The following is a 5,332-nucleotide window of genomic DNA, read 5'->3' as shown; positions in this document are numbered from 1 at the left end:
GGCTGGGGAGACTGGTTCAGGGGGAAGCGAAGATGGGTGTGTCCCCCGCGGATGAAGAGAATAGATAGGGGGCACAAAAGAGCATTTCACAGAAGCTAGCAATTGAACGGAAATAGGTAGGGTCACAAAAGGTTAAACATGAATAGATCACAAAGAGTTAAACATTCTTAAGTGGTTGTGGGAACGAGGCCTCCTTTCCCAGGACAAATGGCATTGTTGAGCCGCATTAGGCTAATAAATCTGCTGTATTAGGAGAGTTTCTGCGAATTCTGATGGCAAACTCGAGGGTAGGAATAATGAACATAGTTATAAAAATTATGAAGCCGCTAATTTTAATCGAGGGATAAGCACGTTAGTATTCCGTAACTTTCATTAATTCCAAGTGTGGCTGACCCAAACTTATAAATGAGATAAGATTCCCGAACCTCGCGGTGGTGGTGCGTTTTGAAGGCGTATTCTAAAATCGTTGCTTTAAGATGTTCAAATGCATGCCCGGGACTGTTCACATGTCTTGACAGGGGCAAATAAGGGCAGCTTTTTGCATGAGAACGGTGATTATTGAACCGCATTCGGAAGGGCGTTTCAGTTTGGCCGATATATTGTTGCCTACAAACCGTGCACTCTAGAAGATATACGACATTAGCGGAGTCACCGTTAAAGTTACCTTTTATATTTACGTAGTAGTCTGAAGCCGTGCTGGTGGCGCGCTGTGTAGTGGTCATGTGTGGGCATACTTTACATCGGGGTTTATTGCAGGGCATGCAGCCAGTAGTTGCCGGTCGGTTGATACAACGCGTGGTGGTTCGGGGAATATGCTTTTTAAGCGGTCACTTTGCATTAGGATATTGTGATGTTTTTTTAGCACGGTTGACACTCTCGGAGCGGATGATGAGTGGGTTAAAACTAAGTTAGTTGGCGGGTTCCCATTCGGGGCTTTTTTCTTACAGATTTCGTTACGGTCTAATTGGTTGGCTCGCACAATAGCGTCGTCGATAACTTTTTCCGGGTATTTTTTATTCAGGAGGGCGGTCTTGAGTTCTCGACAGTTTGAGTCAAAGTCGGCTTGGTTTGAGCAAATTCTCCTAAATCGGTGGGCTTGGCTGTAAGGTATTTCTGTCTTGCAGTGTCTGACATGGCTACTTCGGAAGTGCAAATACTGCCGCGTGTCTGTCGGTTTTCTATACAGTTTAGTTTGAAGCCGACCTTAAAAGGTAGTAACGGTGACGTCCAGAAAGTTTACACTGTGTTCCTACACCGTTACTACCTTCCAAGGTCGGCTTCAAACTAAACTGTATAGAAAACCGACAGACACGCGGCAGTATTTGCACTTCCGAAGTAGCTATGTCAGACACTGCAAGACAGCAATACCTTACAGCCAAGCCCACCGATTTAGGAGAATTTGCTCAAACCAAGCCGACTTTAACTCAAACTGTCGAGAACTCAAGACCGCCCTCCTGAATAAAAAATACCCGGAAAAAGTTATCGACGACGCTATTGTGCGAGCCAACCAATTAGACCGTAAAGAAATCTGTAAGAAAAAAGCCCCGAACGGGAACCCGCAAACTAACTTAGTTTTAACCCACTCATCCTCCGCTCCAAGAGTTTCAACCGTGCTAAAAAAACATCACAATATCCTAATGCAAAGTGACCGCTTAAAAAGCGTATTCCCCGAACCACCACGCGTTGTCTACCGGCGTAATAAGAATTTAGGTGACTTTCTTACTAACTCTCGTATCAACCGACCGGCAACTACTGGCTGCATACCCTGCAATAAACCCCGATGTAAAGTATGCCCGCACATGACCACTACACAGCACGCCACCAGCACGGCTTAAGGCTACTACGTAAATATAAAAGGTAATTTTAACTGTGACTCCGCTAATGTCGTATATCTTCTAGAGAGCACTGTTTGTAGGCAACAATATATCGGCCAAACTGAAACGCCCTTCCGAATACGGTTCAATAATCACCGCTCTCATGCAAAAAGCTGCCCTTATTTGCCCCTGTCAAGACATGGGAACAGTCCCGGGCATGCATTTGAACATCTTAAAGCAACGATTTTAGAATCCGCCTTTAAAACGCACCCCGACCGCGAGGTTCGGGAATCTTATCTCATTTATAAGTTTGGGTCAGCCACACTTGGAATTAATGAAAGTTACGGAGAACTAACGTGCTTATCCCTCGATTAAAATTAGCGGCTTCATAATTTTTATAACTATGTCCATTATTCCTACCCTCGAGTTTGCCATCAGAATTCGCAGAAACTCTCCTAATACAGCAGATTTATAAGCCTAATGCGGCTCAACAATGCCATTTGTCCTGGGAAAGGAGGCCTCGTTCCCACCACCACTTAAGAATGTTTAACTCTTTGTGATCTATTCATGTTTAACCTTTTGTGACCCTACCTATTTCCGTTCAATTGCTAGCTTCTGTGAAATGCTCTTTTGTGCCCCCTATCTATTCTCTTCATCCGCGGGGGGCACACCCATCTTCGCTTCCCCCTGAACCAGTCTCCCCAGCCACTGAATACCTTAATGTATACTCTTCCCTTTCTTTTCAAGCCGCGGTTGTCCAGTTTCCCCCATTGTCTGAACTTGCAGCCCGTGCGGCATAGGTTGACCCGTCATGGTGCAACCTTGAACGCTGCATTGTTAACACGACCCCTTTTTCTCTCTCTCGCTCCCCCCCCCCTTTTGTTTGTTTGTTGATGTTGTAACATAGGCGTAGCCTGACTGTATGCCCACTCTCCTTTTCCGAAACCTTTTCCGCTCCTTCTCACAGTTTTATGCAAACCTATATAAGAAATGTGTTCAAAATGTTTGCGACAGCAAAGTCATGTAACTTTACTCTGATGAAGGCAAGTCCCGTTGCCGCTACGTAAGTAAACATTGTTTGTTATTGTTCTTGCTGTGTATCCGACTCTTTACTTATACTATTTCTGCGTGCTTTGCGAGTTTATCTTTCTCTAGATTTATATATATATATATATATATATATATATATATATATATATATATATATATATATATATATATATATTATATATAGTAGGGACATGAGGGGCTCGTTGAGGAAATACAGAAAGATAGGTCAGCAGTCTACGACGCCAAAGGAGGCATAGGGGTGTGGTTAGGCTCTTTTCTTTTTTACTACGGTTAATGAAGTGAACATTTTTTTCTTAAATATACAGAAGAAAGAAAGAAAAACACGCGCCCAGAGTGGGGACCGAACCCACGCCTTTCGATTACATTACCCCACGCCAGTTACCCGCTCATGACAGCTGTAGACTTTGGAGTCACGCCCCGGGGGTTGAAAAGAAGGTCCCCTTCTCCCCGGGCAGTCAGAGTGGCGCTGGCTACCACCCTCAAGTGTCAGATACACTCCTAGTAAATATAAATAGCCCAGAAAGTGAAGGAGAACACAGTCGCCCAGATAGCCGAGTTGGTAAGGCATTCGACATGTAATCGAAAGGCGTGGGTTAGGTCCCCACTCTGGGCGCGTGTTTTTCTTTCTTTCTTCTGTATATTTAAAAAAAATGTTCACTTCATTAACCGTAGTAAAAAAGAAAAGAGCCTAACCACACCCCTATGCCTCCTTTGGCGTCGTAGACTGCTGACCTATCTTTCTGTATTTCCTCAACGAGCCCCTCATGTCCCTACTATATTATTCTGCGAAAGCCTAGCGAGGGTCTCGGTTCTGGCAGCCTTGATGCCTAGGTAGCATAAGAGGGCTTCCCGCCAGTTACCCGCTCATGACAGCTGTAGACTTTGGAGTCACGCCCCGGGGGTTGAAAAGAAGGTCCCCTTCTCCCCGGGCAGTCAGAGTGGTGCTGGCTACCACCCTCAAGTGTCAGATACACTCCTAGTAAATATAAATAGCCCAGAAAGTGAAGGAGAACACAGTCGCCCAGATAGCCGAGTTGGTAAGGCATTCGACATGTAATCGAAAGGCGTGGGTTCGGTCCCCACTCTGGGCGCGTGTTTTTCTTTCTTTCTTCTGTATATTTAAAAAAAATGTTCACTTCATTAACCGTAGTAAAAAAGAAAAGAGCCTAACCACACCCCTATGCCTCCTTTGGCGTCGTAGACTGCTGACCTATCTTTCTGTATTTCCTCAACGAGCCCCTCATGTCCCTACTATATTATTCTGCGAAAGCCTAGCGAGGGTCTCGGTTCTGGCAGCCTTGATGCCTAGGTAGCATAAGAGGGCTTCCCGCCAGTTACCCGCTCATGACAGCTGTAGACCTTGGAGTCACGCCCCGGGGGTTGAAAAGAAGGTCCCCTTCTCCCCGGGCAGTCAGAGTGGCGCTGGCTACCACCCTCAAGTGTCAGATACACTCCTAGTAAATATAAATAGCCCAGAAAGTGAAGGAGAACAGAGTCGCCAAGATAGCCGAGTTGGTAAGGCATTCGACATGTAATCGAAAGGCGTGGGTTCGGTCCCCACTCTGGACGCGTGTTTTTCTTTCTTTCTTCTGTATATTTAAAAAACAATGTTCACTTCATTAACCGTAGTAAAAAAGAAAAGAGCCTAACCACACCCCTATGCCTCCTTTGGCGTCGTAGACTGCTGACCTATCTTTCTGTATATATATATATATATATATATATACATATTATAATGGGGTTTATTAGCAAACGGCTAGAGCGTGGTAACGGTGGCTGGTTGTACCAGAGGCCAAGCTAGCTCGGGAGTCCGCGCGCAGGTCTCTGAGCAAGATCGTTATCGATGGGGCTTCTCCGATGACTGAGCCTTGCACATCGACCCAGTTGGGGGATTGACGCCTCTTGACAGTCAGCCTCGGTCTCAGTTGAGCACACACCCCTTTGGCTACACTGGCGTGCCTGCTAACGGCCACTATCTATGTTACAATATTTTTATATATAAGAATATATATATATACATATATATATCATAAGTAAAGAGTCGGATACACAGCAAGAACAATAACAATCAAGGTTTACTTACGTAGCGTCAACGGGGCTTGCATTCATCAGAGTAAAGTTACAAAATCATGTACCTTTACTCTGATGAAGGCAAGTCCCGTTGCCGCTACGTAAGTAAGAAAACTTTGTTTGTTATTGTTCTGGCTGTGTATCCGACTCTTTACTTATACTATTTCTGCGCGCCTTGTGAGTTTATCTTTCTCTAGATTTATATATATATATATATATATATATATATATATATATATATATATATATATATATATATATATCTGTGCCGCAAAATACCTAACAATTTGGCTATTTGGTTCCACCAACCTAATGCTTTTGATGTTTGCTGCGCTGTTTTCTTGCCCTATCTAACTATCTACTACTACTCAGGCACT

The 5,332-nt window shown here is 44.4% G+C and overlaps 1 non-coding gene across 1 annotated transcript; it reads left to right on the top strand.

The window, feature by feature from the left end:
- Positions 1-3,904: 3,904 nt before the first annotated feature.
- On the top strand, positions 3,905-3,976 carry Trnat-ugu (transfer RNA threonine (anticodon UGU)). The gene has a single exon. It is a non-coding gene; the product is annotated as a tRNA-Thr (tRNA).
- Positions 3,977-5,332: the final 1,356 nt, after the last annotated feature.

The sequence above is a fragment of the Haemaphysalis longicornis genome, unplaced genomic scaffold (genome assembly GCF_048455015.1).
Source record: "Haemaphysalis longicornis isolate Haplotype H1 unplaced genomic scaffold, Haemaphysalis longicornis Haplotype H1 scaffold_3, whole genome shotgun sequence".
Classification (NCBI taxonomy): domain Eukaryota; kingdom Metazoa; phylum Arthropoda; class Arachnida; order Ixodida; family Ixodidae; genus Haemaphysalis; species Haemaphysalis longicornis.
This window is presented reverse-complemented; position numbering and strand designations above follow the sequence as displayed.